The sequence below is a fragment of the Cuculus canorus genome, chromosome 5 (assembly GCF_017976375.1).
Source record: "Cuculus canorus isolate bCucCan1 chromosome 5, bCucCan1.pri, whole genome shotgun sequence".
In the NCBI taxonomy this organism is placed as follows: domain Eukaryota; kingdom Metazoa; phylum Chordata; class Aves; order Cuculiformes; family Cuculidae; genus Cuculus; species Cuculus canorus.
This window is the reverse complement of record NC_071405.1, coordinates 875,271-892,070: the sequence shown is the minus strand read 5'-3', so window position 1 is coordinate 892,070 and position 16,800 is coordinate 875,271.

Genomic DNA, 16,800 nt, shown 5'->3' with positions numbered 1-16,800 from the left:
GAGAACCAGTCTTGAAAAATCTTGAGGGTTTCCAATCCCCCTCTACAATTTGTTCCTTCTTCTCTTGTGCTTGAGGTTGCCTAAGCGGGACGAGGAAATTGGTTATGTTGCTGGCTTGAACAGTTGTGTGCTATTTGTGTTCCGTATCTGTTCAAACTCTCCAGCACAATAACAACCTCCGGGGATGTGACCAACATCTAAAAACTGGAGGTCTGTTGCACATAGAAAAGTCCCAATTTTGTGCTTTATTTTTTAACATAAGGATTTTCTTGCCTATGCCTTTGGGATAGGAACTTGGCGAGGTTGAAATCGAACCTTTCCCATGAACCAGGAGCTTGAAGGCTTTTTGCATCGCAGAAGATTCCCCAGACAACAGAGAGACCAGAGGTTCCTGTCCTCCAAGCTTGGGTCTGCCCTGGGGAGAGGCAACTCAAGCCAGGAGTGCTTTAATCGTGCTTTCCGGTAGCCCTTATTAATAGTATTTAACCTCTGTTCTTTCGCATATTAAACATTTAGACACCATCAAGTAGACTTAAGTGCAGCAATTTGCAAAATGGTCCACGAGATGTGTTCACAAAACTTCTGATGGAAGTTAAAACCTCAGAATAGCAGTAAAATGTAGCATTTCATAATTATTCACTGTGAATATCTTCAGTATAAATTAATGTGGAATCAGGATTGTAAAATAATGCTAAGATTAAAGTCATGGTCTCTATGGAAACCTCACCTTCTGGACTTGGGATGTGCAGGTGCCCAGCGTCAGAAAAGAAGGGATTTCACTCTCTGTGGGTGTTTTGACGTGTCGTTGTGGCAGCAACATGGTTAAATTTGAGCTGAACTGTTTAGTGAGGATAAAATGGAAGCCTCTAAGATAAAGCAGGGGGAAGTGAGCTGATTCAGGTAATATTAAGCAAAGAAATCCCTGAATCCAAGTGGTTCTAAACATTTAAGAGATGAGGAAAACATCCAGGGTGGATCCCATTCCCTGCTTCTCTTCCTTTCCTTTCCTTTTTCCTTTTTCTCCTTTCCTTTCCTTTCCTTTCCTTTCCTTTCCTTTCCTTTCCTTTCCTTTCCTTTCCTTTCCTTTCCTTTCCTTTCCTTTCCTTTCCTTTCCTTTCCTTTCCTTTCCTTTCCTTTCCTTTCCTTTCCTTTCCTTTCCTTTCCTTTCCTTTCCTTTCCTTTCCTTTCCTTTCCTTTCCTTTCCTTTCCTTTCCTTTCCTTTCCTTTCCTTTCCTTTCCTTTCCTTTCCTTTCCTTTCCTTTCCTTTCCTTTCCTTTCCTTTCCTTTCCTTTCCTTTCCTTTCCTTTCCTTTCCTTTCCTTTCCTTTCCTTTCCTTTCCTTTCCTTTCCTTCTTTTAAACAGTTTGCTCTGAAATGGCAGCTGGAAATGCCTGTATCTGCTAACAAGGTCCAGCATAAACTTAATGGTAAGAAAGTGTCTGCCAGAGTAAGATTTCCAGATTTCAGGCGCCTGTCTGAAGTCTGTGAGGAGATTTAGTTCTGCCCTGTGATCTCCATAAGAAAACCCTGGGGAAGGCAACCCTGTGCTTGTATTTCCGTTCACCTGCATGCGAAAGCCTTGATTTGGGCAAAGAGGATGCACACCTGTGCACGTAAAGCTCAAAACATGATGTTAGTATAATTAAAATGTTAGGAGTCTAATGATTATTATTTTGGATCTAATTGTTATTGAAAACAACAAAGTAGTGTGGTTAAATTGTTATGTTTTGCTCCCCATGGCTCTGGGTTCTGATGTCGGGGTCTTAGTCTGAGGCTGGGAGTCACGGCAAGTGGCAGCACAGGGGGGTCCCTTGCTGGGGTGAAAGCGATATTGTGGATTTGAAACACTTATTTTCATAGAATCATATAACTGTTAAGGTTGGAAAAGACCTCTGAGATCATCAAGCCCGACCATCACCACAACACTGGCCGTGCCTGCTAATCCTTTTGTGTGGATGCACATCTGTCACTTCAGGTGGGGAAGGCAGCTGTGCCTCTGGGGTCATTAGTGCTTAATGAATCAGAAAATTAATCCCTTAACGCTTTGTAAATAGTCCTTTGGCAAGGTCAGCTGTGGGCTATAAGAAGGGCTGTTGGTCCATACGTGTGTCCTCCTGTGGAGAGTGAAGAATATGCACCCCAACACCTGCAAAGCCAGTCTCAGTCGTCCGCGCAGTGTAAGTTGTGTAGATCAAGTTGGAAAGTTTGCTGATGGCCCCGAGGAAGTGGTGAAGCAGTTGGTAACACCTTGTAAAACTTCTGAAGCCTTTATGCATCTACGCACCCTTCTCTTTAAAAATATCACAACAAAAAAAAAACTCGCATTTTTTCATAAAGTGTCTGAAGAAGGGAATCAGTGAATTAAAGGTTCTTCTCAAGCTGTTTTTCAACTACATTTCATAACTGGTTCTAATGTGAGGTTATTGTTCTCCTAGCATGCAATGTGTTGTTATTTACAGGAGGGGAAAAAAAAAGGAATAATATAACTTTATGGGCTTTTTCTTAATGAAATGAATGTCTGATAGATTCATGGAGCTATTAGAAAGGATGGAGGAAGCAGGGCTGGCAAAGCACATTGGTTTTGCAGCTTGCTGGAGATCTCCAGGGTTTTTATAACGATTTGAGGAGCAGAGGTTGGTGCTGGAGCTGGACTTAACTGACTTTGTGCAGCCAAGCTAACCAGAACGAGTACCTTTCACGAGGAAGGAACATTTGTTTTTGTTAATTGAGTAGAGGCAGTAAACGTATGCGTGTGTTGTTGGACTTGGACACGTATGGATTGAATGTTGCAGATTTTTTGACATTCGCCAGGGGAATGACAGTTGTAATAACACCCATCATTTTTCTGAGATACTTGTAAAACCCCTGAGAGCCTGCTGATAATGACTTCTTCTTAATAGGGGAGAGATGAGAAGAGGATAAATGGAATTGTGCCCTACATGGATATGTGGCCACATATGGATTTAAATGAATGCAGAAAGAAAACAATTTGAGACATAAAAGAGCATTTCAGAGCTTGCTCTGAAGCGACACTTGTACCAAGGATTCATCCTGCTGTTCTGCTGGATCAAAGGAGCATCAGCATAACAAACTGGCAGGAGGTTTTTAAATTGAAAACAAAATGCTTATAGGATCATAGAATGGTTGGAAGGAACCTCAAAGCCCATCCAGTTCCACCCCCTGCCATGGGCAGGGACACCTCCCACTGGATCAGGGGCTCCAAGCCCCATCCAACCTGGCCTGGAACCCCTCCAGGGATGGGGCAGCCACCACTGCTCTGGGCACCCTGGGCCAGGGCCTCCCCACCTGAACAGGAAAGCATTTCTCCCTAAGATCTCATCTCAAGCTCCCCTCTTGCAGCTGAAAACCATTTCCCTCATCCTCTCCCTGCCCTCCCTGATCCAGAGCCCTTCCCCAGCTTTCCTGGAGCCCCTTTCAGCACTGGAAGCTGCTCTAAGGTCTCCCTGCAGCCTTCTGTTCTCATTCTATGTTTTTTATAAATATTTCTTGCATTTTTTTGTTATACATATTTAACTGAAACAAGTTCCAGTTCGTCTCTCCCTAGCTCTAAAATAACACTTTTTCTGAATATTATTCTTGGAGGAATTTGTATCTTTTGATGTTCCCTTCTAACTAAGGGTGAAAGCAAACATGAAGACCTTTCAGAAAACTGAGCCTTGTCCCTACCTATGAGGTATCCGCTGGGTTCTCAGCGCAGCACCTGAAATGACCCCTGGGACATTTAGGTGCTATTTTATCCTGGAATTGACAGGAGATGATAGAATGGTTGAAGAATTTCAGCAGCCAGGCTGGGAAAGTACTTCTGAATATAATCAGAAAGACCAAAGCAAAACAGCAGACCATGACTGAAACTCATGCTGACAGAGTGAGCTTCGCCTAAGATGTGGTTTACAAGAAATTCAGCTGCTCTGCATCCGGCTGGCTGGGAGCTCTCACCTGTAGCTGGAATCCCTTCTCAAGCCTTGCTTCTAGCCCTGAGTTGCTCTGAAGGCTTTGAGATGTTCCGATTCCTCTTTTTGTTTGTATGTTGTTTCTCCTGTTCCCTTTTCTCCTCTAAGGAATTCCTCAAAGCAGATGGTCTTCATCCTCTGTCTCTTTCAAGAGATGTATTCTCTCATCTAAAAGGTACGGATTTCTCACATCTGAAGAGTTTACAAGAAGGCTTCATCGCCTTGGGGGGAACATGTATAGCCAGAAAATGCACACTGCAGCAGCTGTGGCAAGAAGGAGAGGCTGTGTTTGCTGTTTGTGAGGTTGTCACAGTCCTCCTCTTGGTGATAGATTCCGTGTCTCCATCGTGGCTTTCCTCTCTTCAGACCCAGCCACCCGTAACCAGATGGGTTTCCCTGGCACAGCCCTGCTGGGCTGCTGCTCTGCAAGTGACTCTGCCAGAACCCGGTGTCAGGGACAGGTTCTCTTCCTCTCACATGTGGATTAGCTAATATCTAAAGCCTCTTCAGATAGCTTATTCGTGTAGTAATAGGATTAGCATGGAAAGCACACGGGAGGGTGCTCAGAGAGAAACAATAGCACTCTTCCAGCATACGTTTATATCCTTCTAGTTTGATGTGTGCATCTCCCATTTGACCAGGAAAACCACAAAAGCTGCCTTAGATACTTTGGCAATGGGAAGCCCAAGGACTTGGCCTGTTGATGCAGTCTCCAGAGGTGTGGCTCATTGCCTGCAGAGGTGTTGATTGCTTCTCGTAATCCAGTCTGTCTCCCAAGCTTTCATTCCCCTCTCAGCAGCCATTTGAGGGTGTTTTTGCGGTGCAGAGCCATGCCAGGCTATAACATGTTCTTTACAGTACTGGCATTACAACCACCCCAGCCTTTCTGCTGCAAACCTTCCCTAGAAACCACCTCACGAGGCTCTGCAGCTCTGCTCTGCATACAGAGGATTTGTCTTTCAGTAGTGGAAAACTCTCAAGGCTTTGTTGTGGATGGGTAAGAAACTGCGCCTGAAGCTTTCTGAGGGTTGCAGGCAGCTTACGCTGGTTTTGGGACAAGCCATGGTCTTATTTCCCCCACGGTGTTTCAGATCCAGCAAACATCTGCAGCAAAACTCCCTCCCAAGTTGTCCCTCCTGCCGGGACGGCAGCAGCGGCAGGTGCTGGCACAGTGAGACAGGCACATGCTCACATCCTCGGTGCCTCCAGGCATTCTTTCCTCTGCTAAGACTTTTTAACTTGCAAACATCTTGGAACCACGAGCCCGCTGGGAAATAAGCTTTGTATTACAGCAGCGGCTTTATAGTCAGGTGGAGGCTGGCACTGCCAATATGGTCCTCTATGTCAACAAAGCCCACAAGTGGGGCAACCTACAGCAGATCCATCGGCTGCTGCTGCATTTCAGATGGATTCAAGGCCTTAGAAGACAAGCTGAATGATCTCAGGTGGATAAATAGCATGTGCGAGGGCTGAGAGGACTCTTGCAATTGGTGTTAATTTAATATTGATTTCTTGACAGCTCAGAGGACCGAGGAGGTCGTGTTGACTTCAGAGTAGACTCCTGTTCAGTTGTGTCTGGGAAGATCCACGGATGTTTTTTGCCTCGTCTCTTCACTGCAGGAGCGTTGTAGAATGTAAGTCATGACTTACTGAAAGAAGCTTATCAAAGGTTTAATTAACCACAAAGCTCAAGGGCAGGGTGGATTCAGGACTGATATCTTGTCCCAGCTCTGATGTCCCCTTGTTTTGGGTATAGGGCTTGATTTTCTTTCAGCATTCCTCACCTCAGGGTGCTTGTGTTGCCCTCAGGGTTGAAGTGGGCTGCTCTTCACTACCAGGTGATTCTTTTTCATTTCTTAACCTCTTGCTCACCTGCAACATTTTTCCATGGAGGGAGATGTCCCAGTGGAAAACACCCTGAAGATGCCGGTTTTGAAGGGCAATGCTGCCCTAAACACAAAGCAGAGTCAATATTTTGTTGCAGAACCTGGAGCTTGTCTATTCACCTTGAACTGGGGAGTTTTCCTGCAGCTCGGTTGTTTATGTGTGGGGGTTGAATAGTGCCTTCCACCTGAGATCACGTCCCCCAGTGCTGCTGTCTGCTCGGGCAGCTCCGGCCTGTGGGGATCCCCATGGGGCACAGCAGGACCAGGAGCTTCGGGCTGTGTGTTGGGACCTCTCCTGTCCCCCAGGCACAGACGCTTGCCCCCAGCGCAGGGTGCTCTTGGCTGGAGCAGCCGGGCGCTCTGGGTGCCCACGCTTCTCCTTGCACAGCACTCCTGCCAGTGATGGTACCTCCGCTTCTCCGAATTCCTGCTATGTTTCTTCTACATAGACACATATTTGTTTCCCTGATGCAGCAGTTATGGAATCCCTGGATCCAGGCTATTTTGGGTGAACCTCATTGCATGTGAAGTCAGCTGCTGTTTTCCCTTAACCAATTTGATAAGGCAGCATCGTCCTGACGAGCAGAAACTGCTATTCATTTCTATTAAATGAATGTCAGGCTGTAACTGCATTAGAATATCTTGATCCATCTTCCCAGATAATGGAATCTGTGATCACTCTGGGTTTGCCAATCTTTGTGAATTCAAAAGTTGCTTATCTGCTCGCTCTGATATTTACATTCACCCCAAACCATCTCTAATGGCTTCAGCAGTAGGTTTTGCATGCAACAATACATTTCACTCAGAAAACAAATGATACAACCACATGAAAGAACAGTGAGAACAGGTTTCTAAATGCATACGCACAAATCCTTATGTCAAAAGAGCTTATCAGTTTGTCCAATCATTTCTGCAAGCACCACGTAACTTATCTTCCACCAGACAGCAAAGCAAACATTTCAAATACTCATCCGCAGCATAGCAATTGGTAAATTCTTGTTAAAAATAGGTTTTCCTGTGATCATGGGTATTCAGCAATCAGACCGGAGTCATCGAATTCCTTGATGTAAACTGTCTGCTCTAATAGCTGTGATTATATATGTATGTATGCGCCCTTTGATAATAGGGCTGAAATGTTTGTGCGGTGATTGAATGGCTATTTTCTGTTTAAATATCGCCGGAGGCTTTCTTTGGGGTCATTGATAGCTGGAACTTTGGAATGTTAAAATGAAGTTTTATTTTTTTTCGTGGGAAGGGAGGAATTTAACTTTTGGATGGAAAATCGCGTGGCTGTGGAAGGGCCTGCTCAAGGTCTCGGCAGAGAAACTGAGCTGAGAAGGGAGTTTTAGGGATATGAGGTTCTAGAAATTGAAGTGGGATTATCAGCTCATCTGCTGCTGCTTCTATGAATAAAACCCACTGTTTTCTGTGCTTCCACAAGCCTGACGCTTCCTTTAAATTTCATACTGTTAAGCAAAAGATAGCATAGAAGATTATAAATGCAGAAATCTTAATTGTGTGAAGGAGGGTCCTGTTTGCTTACTGACGCATAAACATTTCCTATTGGGGAACTTAAATCCTGGTCATGTTCATTTAGTTTTATTTTATGTTCTCCTAAAAAAAATTGCTTTCAGGTTGTCTGTGTGGCATCGAGTCCCCTATTTTCAGTTATGGCTGCCTATATGCCCACATTAATAATCTAAAGAAGATGCTCTGTTTGTAATTTAACCTGATACCATGGTGTGAGCCTGCTGCTCCCTGGAAATCATTTGTGGGTCGGGTATCGCACACCGGGATCAATGGTGATTTTTGGTTTATATCAATGTTCTTCTAGGAGATTTAATCATAGAATCGGAGAATCACTTGGTTGGAAATGATTGAGATCATTGAGTCCAGCTGTCCCTGTCCACTGCTCAGCCAGATCCCTGAGCACCTCATCCACCTGATTTTTAAACCCCTCCAGGGATAGGGACTCCACCCCCTCCCTGGGCAGCCTCTGCCAGGGCTGAGAACCCTTTCTGTGAAGAAGTTTTTTCCTGAAATCTGGTCTGAACCTGTCCTGGTGCAACTTGAGGCCATTGCCTCTCCTCCTATCACTGTGACTTCAGAGAAGAGCCCAACACCCACCTCACCATAACCTCCTTTCAGACAGCTGTAGACTTACATTTAGCGGGTGGCTGGTTGATCCTGGTTTCCAACCACATCATATCTACCAGAATGGTTTTCCTGAAGCAGAGCTTTTTGAGCCACCCGGGCACATCCCCCGTGCAGGGCCAGAACCTTTAGGTCTCTGTGGAAAGAGGCCGATGGAGAGGGCTTCTGCAGTGCCCTCCACGCAGCAGGGGCTGGAACTGGGTGGTCTTTAAGGTCCCTTCCAACACAAACGATTCTGTGATCCTACGATAGGAGGACCGGAGGGGATGCTCTGCTCCTTGTAATTACATCTACGAATTATTGAATGGTTTGGGTTGATTGATAACTTAGAGAGTCAGAAACTGCACTTTTTTCTGCAAAATCTGTCCCTCCCCCTTGGTGGGGGCACTATCCTGTCACTCAGTGTCAGCAGTGCTGGCTAATTGCTGTGTGGATCCCCTCCAATTATTGGATTCCTAAATCCCCAAAGTGCTTTCCGAGGCAGTGTTTAGAAATGCGTTTAAATGCATTTACTGTCGCCAATTCCGCTAAGTGCTCTCCTGGCTGCCTGCTCTCAACGCAAGAACAACACCGGTCATTTTGCTGTGTTTTGCTTGTGGTAAAGGCCTCTACTTTTAGTGGTGAAGCTTTTCATTAGGCTGTTGTAGGAATAGCGTGGAAAAGATCCGCCAGCTGACCCGCCTCGTTGAGAGAGGCAGGAGGGAAAGTTGAGATGAAAGGAAACTAACTGCAGCGCGAATCCTCATAGCTGCGTCTTCCACGCATCAGCTGCTCATTGATGGCCGGGGTCTGGAAGGGGGTGCGTTTCGGAGCTCTTGCTGTTCAGCAGAGCTGTCATTCAAACACCGGGCAGTTTGCTGTAGGTCTCCATCGGCATTGGGAGAGCAGGCTCTGTACCAGATGTATGAGGACAGAGGTGGAGAACAGTGATGCTTCGCTGGAAGACTCTCCCACCATCCACGTATCTATAGCTTGGTGGCTTCCAGAATCAGGTGTGATTTTGTCTTTAAAAGCTCTCGATGGGCTACTCTTCAGAGAATTTACTAATCTCATTTTGAACCCTATTGTCTTTTTAACGAAACTGAGTGCTCGTTGTCCAGTTCCTGGATGACTGTGTTCTGCTTCAGCCTACACCTCCTACTGGGTACAAACACAGAGATGATAGGTCAGTCTTCTCAGGGAGATGTGTTTCTTGCATCCAAGGGATTCTCTGGCATCGAGGCAAATCTGATCAGCTGAAATTGTCCCCGTCCATGGCAGGGGAGGTGGAACTGGATGATCTTTAAGACCCCTTCCAACATAGACCATTCTATGATTCTATGGAATTGGCCCTGTGCCTCTATGTAAGTCACACAAACTTTTAAACGAGCTATTCTTTATGAGATAACCCTTCTGCTGGGCTGAGGCGATGCTGACTTCTGGATGAGCAGAAGTCGTTGAAAGGATGAGGAAAAGAGTCACTGCATTTATGGGAGGATGGGTAGGGACAGAGCAATTGCTGACCTTCAGAAGGCAAGGTCACAGGCACTTTACTTGGAGTCCACCAGCTGCTGCCAGGCCAGAGGTCCTCACTCGGGGCTGGGTGCCCCACATCCCCTGGATTCTGCTGTTTGCTCCCTCTGCAAAAGCTTTGAGGTAGGAATTCAGCCTGCTTTTCCAAGGGATGGAGGTGCTACATCACTGCCCAGACAGGCTCTTCTGCAGCACTCGCCTGTGTCCTCAAGGGATGGATGGCTGGGGTATGTGCTTCACATCATTCCTTTGGTCCCTTCCAGCCACGATGTTTTGCTGCTCAAGTTGAAGAGCAAAGTAGGTTTTGCTTAAGCCCCAAACCAGTAGAGAAGTCCACTGAGTTGGAGCACCGTGCCCAGGTACGTTGAAACTGGGCATGTGAAAGGTCTCTGTGGGGCAAGTGATGCTCAGAGCTGGCTGAGAGTCACCTCTCTTCCGAGGAGTTTCGATTGCAAATTGTTTCCTAAATATTCCAATTCATTTGTAAATCATGTTGCCATAGCAACAATAATTTCTATGCATTACGAATATCAGACACCTCTCGAATCAATTTGTTTTCCCTTGTTGCCATAGTGACAGACATTTTGTCAGAATTATTTAGGCTGAGAGAAATCCGGAGACCTTTGCAGAGATGGAGCTGCAGAAGGAGCCCCGCAGGGAGCCCAGCCTCCCTCCCGGCCTCTTCTCTCCTTCCATCTCCCCTTGCCCCACCGCAAAGAGGTCTCCCAGGTCCCAGTGAGCATTAGGTGGCTTGGATGCAAGCAACCACCTCAGCTGCTGCCCCATCGTCTGCGTCTCAACAATGCCCTCAGCCCCCATGGTGTGAATGTTGCGGTTGTCCTGTGCAGAGATAGGAGTTGGACTCGAAGAGCCTTGTGGATCCCTTCCAACCCAACACATTCTATGATTCTATGATCCCCAAACTTGAGCACATCACCCACCCAGTGCCAATAGCTGCCTGGCATCTGGCTCAGCTTTGCAGCTCTTCAGTCTGGCAGCCATCAGCGCCTTTCTCCTCCGCATTCTCTAATGATTTCTCCTTTTACATCCAGGCCTTTGGTCACACCTCAGCCTTCCTTGATTTTTAAACCAATGTCCAATCAAACAAGCTGGAAAGAAGGCATTTACCTGGCACAACCATTAGTGAAGCAGAATGGGCGCGTTCTGAAAACTGTCAGCAGCTCATTTAAGTGCCTGAGTGGTAGATGAGGTCTTTGAAAACTCTGGCTTGGATTATCTGGCATGCAACAGATTTGTTGTTCAGAATTGGTCTTCACAGGGGCAGCTCAGTGATGAACTCCCCGATCGATTTATCGAACCCTTCTGGGGCGCTCTGCCTCCTCCTGCAGCTCAGCTGGTGGGGGGTCAGGATCCACCACGCGGGGCGAGGGCGGATTGCAAACACCGCTGCTGCAGCCAATATCGCTCTGAGATCTTAGGGCTGCACAAAACACTTGAGGAGGAAGAAAAGTGCCAAGAAAATAAACAACCTGGGCACTGTTGGTTCAATCATTGCTGTAGTCCAGGCTCCTACAATCTCTTATTTGAAGAATCCTAATCCAGTTTTAGATCACATCCTATTGACTCCATGTGTATTTGGTGATCTAGGAAATACGTATGTGAAAGAATCTGTTCTTAAACATGAGTGCTCAGGTTATAGGTGAGATTTGGAGAACAGATTAATGTTCTGAGTACGGGTTGGGAATCGCTGGCGTGGGCTGTGAGGCTCCAGCAGGACCCCAGGGCTGTGTTCTGTGCTATGTTTCCACTGCCACAAGACCTTTCGTCTCGCTCACTCGGGCTCTGAAGGGGAAGTTTGCTCTCTCCGTGTGAAATAATGTGTGACGTGTCCAGGCAGAGGAGCCAGAACGCTGAAACAACGAGCTGACATCTGGCGAACTAACTGAGGGCAATACCTTGTGGCAGACAAATGCTGCTCCATACCAACTGTTCCATAAATCCACCCATCCTCGGGGTGTATACGTGTGCACACAGTGCCTCTGCGGGGGTAATCCTGAGCTTCGCTATACTGCTACTGAACATCTGAACATCAGCAAGTCAGAGGGAAAATCCCCTGAAGAGAGCCTTTTTCTTCCATAATGAAGATAACCAGAACTTATAATGTGGTGCTCTCCCTCCCAAATAAATCCCAGGAAGCAGCTGCAGGGATTTACAAGAACTGTCTGTGCTGCTCTACCTTCCCCGCTGCTATGGCTTCACCTGCACGCTTACCTCCACTTGGTGGTAGCATTTTCTCTAGCTTCCCTCCTCTCGCCCAGTGATTTGAGTCGCTGTGGATGCCTGCGAGGAGACAGTTCCCTGCTAAATGTATGATTGAAGTTGCATCGAGCGTGTACTTTTCCTCTGCAATGCAGAGAAGTTTGACACTCAGATCCTTCCTGGATGGGTTTTCTGGCATTCAAAACACTTTCTTCTAACGTGGAGAGAAGAAGAAAAAGCCTTAAAGGCTTGGAACTGCCACCCCATGACCAGCTCTGCCTTGTCCTCAAGTGAGCTTGATGCCCTGTGTAGATCTGGCCCTGGGGGAAGGTGACAGTGGAAGGCCAGCACTCTGTCTGCCCTGAAACTGGTCTGAAATCTGGTCCAGGTCCAGGTGAACCTGGTGATGGGGCTTCCTGGTAGCCCTCTTCGCGCAGGTGAAGGCAACCCCATGTCTTGCCTCCGTGGTTTCTTCCCAACTCCTTTCTCTCCTGGTGAAAGGTGTTGGGGTGAAAGACTTGGAGCCAAGAGCATTGCTGTAACTGTTTTGGTGAGCAATTCACTGTCGAGGTGGGAAGGACAAGCATTCGTGCTCCGGTGGAAGGTAACCCCGGCAGGAGCACCACGAGTGCTTGGAGAGCCTCGTGCCGGCAGCGCTGCCCTCCCGGCCCCGCCTGACGCTGGAGGTGAGAGGCACTGGTGTCTGCCCTGTCACCAAAACCACAAACGCTGCCACTGAGGGACCCATTTCTATGCAGCCGAGCAGGATGGAAAGGGGATTTTTCCCAAGTGATGCTGCAGGAGGAAAGCCTTGAGCAGCCCAAGGCTGTCCAAAGGCAACGTTCTCCCTGCACGGTGCAGCTTGGTCAGACCCATACAGCAAAGGTGATGTCACTGTGGGCTTTATTTTTGTATTCTAGCTCTTAAAAATCCACATAACTGCTCCACCTTGCTAACGGGCTCTACTGATGTGGCTCTTACTACTTTTGGCTGTCATTAACCTTTTGTGGTCTGAGCAGAACTGCAATTCAACGCGGTGAGGTCTGTCGTGCTGAGGCATTTCCTTCTGTTTCTGCGCTGCACAGGTGTGTCTCATTTTCTGCAGAGAGAAATTGCAGCACCACCTGCTGTAAATGAAATTATTGTACTATTAATTATATTTTTTTAATTGAAGTATGCCATTTATAAATAGGTTATCGGAATGGCATTTACCGCTGCTCTCTTCCCTACCAGCGCAGGCTTCCAGTAGCTGGAAACTCATGGTTATTAGAACACAGTAAATTGGGTTGCGAGTTCAAAATTCTTACCCTTTTCTAAAGAATTGATTGCCATAGGGGCTGGATGGGTTGTGAAATGGAACTTTTTCCATCTCTGATTATCTCAAGGTCATTGCACCCTGGATTGTGATGACAATGTTTGTTGTGGGTTGTGCCACGCTTTGAAAACACCGCCTGTGACAGCATCATCTTTGTTTTACCCAGAGGTAGGATGGGAAAGGGGAACAGCAGAGAACCCAGAGCCCGTGCCGGTGGTACAGGGAGGCACGGCTGCAGGGCACTGCTAGCAAGTTCTTCAATCTGAAATGGTTTTGCTTAGGAAGGTGCAGCCAGGTTGGCACTCCCTGAGCTCCTGCAGCTGCATCCACTGCCCAGGACTGCTGCAGCCCACGGGGATCACAGAATCACAGAATCACCAGGTTGGAAAGGACCCACTGGATCATCGAGTCCAACCATTCCTAACACTCCCTAAACCATGTCCCTCAGCACTTCAGGATGGTGCAGATGGTGGGCACCCTCCTTCTCCTGTCTCCTGAGGAGGGCTCTCTGCTTCGAGGAACCATGCTGCTTTAGAATGGGTGGTGAAGCCAAAGGCTGTGATGCTAACGGCTCTTCCATGCCTGCGGGAGCAGACAGCAGCAGTGTCTGGGAGGCTCTAGGGACAGAGGTTTGAGGGGTGGCTAAAACTGTCCACGTCTCTGCCCCCATGCCACTCCAGGCTACTCTCCGGGTATCACCTGGCTGATGTTGAACATCACCCTGAGGTCTCGGGCACAAACGCCTGCCTCATGGATGCTTCTCATCACTCAGCTGCACCAGGTTTTTTAACTTCCACCTAAATTTTGGGCGAGGGGCGCGTTTCGCTTTAGGTACTGTGGATGAGTAGTGAGATGTGACAGAGCCTCCCAAGAGCCCTGGCAGGGGGAAGAAAAGGCCTGATCTCCTCATGCTGCTCTGTGTTGCAAGGGGATATTTCCATCGTACCCCTATATTTGCCTCTGTTGAGGCCACACGTCAAATCCTGGGTTCAGTTTTGGGCCCCTCACCCCAAGAGGGACCTTGAGGGGCTGGAGCACATCTGGAGAAGGGAACGGAGCTGGGGAAGGGGCTGGAGAACAGGGTTTCTTGGAGCAGCTGAGGGACCTGGGGCTGTTTAGCCTGGAGAAGAGGAGGCTGAGGGGAGACCTCATGGCTCTCTGCAGCTCCTGAAAGGAGGTTGTGGTGAGGTGGGTGCTGGGCTCTGCTCCCACGTGACAAATCATAGGATGAGAGGAAATGGCCTCAAGCTGTACCAGGGGAGGTTTAGATTGGATATTAGGAGAAATTTCTTTCCTGACAGAGTGGTGACGCCCTGGCAGAGGCTGCCTAGGGCAGGGGTGGAATCTCCACCCATGGAGGGTCTCAAAGGCCGTGTAGCCGTGGCACTTAAGGACATGGTTCATTCAGCACGGTGGGTTTGGGCTGACGGTTGGACTGGATGAGCCGAGAGGTGTTTCCCAACCTCATTGATTCTGTGATATTTAAACAGGAGGAAAGCTGCGATGCCCGTGCTCGGTGCCGTCGGCTTAGACAGCTCACCAGGAGACAGTGTGTGACAAACCCAAACCACAGCAGCCTCGTGTCGGCGCGTCTCAGCGTGCAGCCGGGGTAAGTTGGGTACTGCAGACTTCACGATGGCTTTATAATTACAAGGGCTACCGCTTCTAATGCTGTGCAGTAGAAACCATTACCCGGGGTGAGAAATAAACCTCTTAACAGATCACTGTTACAAGCTGTACGATGCTTGGCTTTCTTGGAAGCGGCCAGCTTCAGTCTCTGTCAAGAGTAGTGTAATTACTGTAGCAAGCTTTTGGCAGGCTTTTTTTGGAAGTGCAATTCTTTTTATTCTTCTTTTGAGAAAGCTAAACAAATATGTGACTCTGAAAATGGAAGGTCTCCTCCAAACCCCTTGCCCCCACCTTCCTCAAAGCCTACATGCACAAAATGAAAGAGGAGAGGGCTTTGTGAGTGCCTGGCTAATGACAGCTTTTCTTCCAAAGTGATGTCTCAGGCTGTAAGCAGCTCTTGTTGGAGAATTCAGCCTTGACAAGGGATGTGTTCCAACTGCTTTGGGTGTGATGATGTTGAGAGGAGGGGGATTTTCACAGTGATTGCCCAAACTCCTGGAATTTCACAGTGAAAGCAGCACAAGGAAGGGTGAGGGCCTGTTAGAGCGAGTCCAGAGGAGGCCAAGAAGATGAGCAGGGTGAGGGAGAGGATACGGGATTGCAGGGATAAGATGAGGCGTAATAGTTTTCAGCTGAAAGAGGGGAGATTGAGATGAGATCTCAGGGAGAAATGTTTTGCTGTGAGGGTGGGGAGGCCCTGGCCCAGGGTGCCCAGAGCAGTGGGGGCTGCCCCATCCCTGGAGGGGTTCCAGGCCAGGTTGGATGGGGCTTGGAGCCCCTGATCCAGTGGGAGGTGTCCCTCCAGGGTGGGACTGGATGGGCTTGGAGGTCCCTTCCAGCCCAAACCATTCCATGATTCTATGCAGACAGAACACAAGGCAGGTGGCACAGGACTTCTGAACCGGCACAACCAGAGCTACGGGGGGGCATTCCAAAGAAGCACAGTGAATTGTAGGATGGCAGCCCATGGTCCCAACAGCTCCCTGGGGTATTGGTAGGTGGGACTGGCTGCAGCAAGTTGGGTGTGGCCTGAAGGCATCTCTGCTGCCAGAGGTAGAGGTGATGCTCATGGACATCTGAAGGGATGGTGGGTCTTGAGAAGACTATGAACTGAAAATCAGCATGTGAGGAGTAGAAGGAGGAATGTCCCTCACCAGAAGGGGATGGTGTCCATGCAGCCTTGCTTCCCAGTCTCTTGGTTCCCCGGGCTTCAAAATAGAAGTGGAGGTAGGTATCATCTCTGTAGGCTCTTGTCTATCCTGAAATAGTCTGGAACATCAAACAGACCTGCTTTAATGTGGCTTTTAGTAGCAAAGGGTCTTGTTAAACTCGAATTTACAGATCACTTATTCCCTGGGAAGAAGTAAAGGCAAGTAAAGGAACACCAGATAAGCCACCATGCGCCCCTCCAGACGGGCTCCGTCCTGCGTGAGTGTACGATCCCCACAGCTGCTAGAACTTATCCATCTGTGCACTCGATGTGCCAACACCTTCTCCTGCTGATAACTTCTCTCTGCTCAGCTGAGAGGACCAAAAGCACAGCAGGACACAGGGCTGTGCACTGCGGCCAGGAGGATTGGCAGGCAGATGATCACGGAACAACAGAAGCTTCTAGGTTAGAAAACACCTTTCAGATCATCAAAACCTAACACAGACAAGTCCACCACTAAACCATGTCCCTAAGTATCACATCAACATGTCTTTTAAATCTCTCCAGGGATGGTGACTCCACCACTGCCCTGGGCAGCCTCCAAATTCCATGAAGGAATTTTTCCTGATATCCAGTCTAATCCTCCCCTGGTTCCAACCTCCTTTCAGGCAGTTGTAGACGGTCATAAGGTCTCTCCTCAGCCTCCTCTTCTCCAGGCTAAACAGCTCCAGGTCCCTCAGCCGCTCCCAGGACCCCTGGGCTCCACACCTTCACCAGCTCTGCTGGCTGTCTCCGATGCTCCAGTCTTTGCCTGCATTGCTGCCTCTCATCAGAAATGTTCAATCACAAGGATCGCACTCAGTTGGAGCCTCTCCATGGGGTCACACCCTCCCTCAAGCTGTCCAGGAGCTCCAACCCGCTTCAAGGTGTTGCCAGTGCGTGGCGAGGATGGCAGGGGCAATAC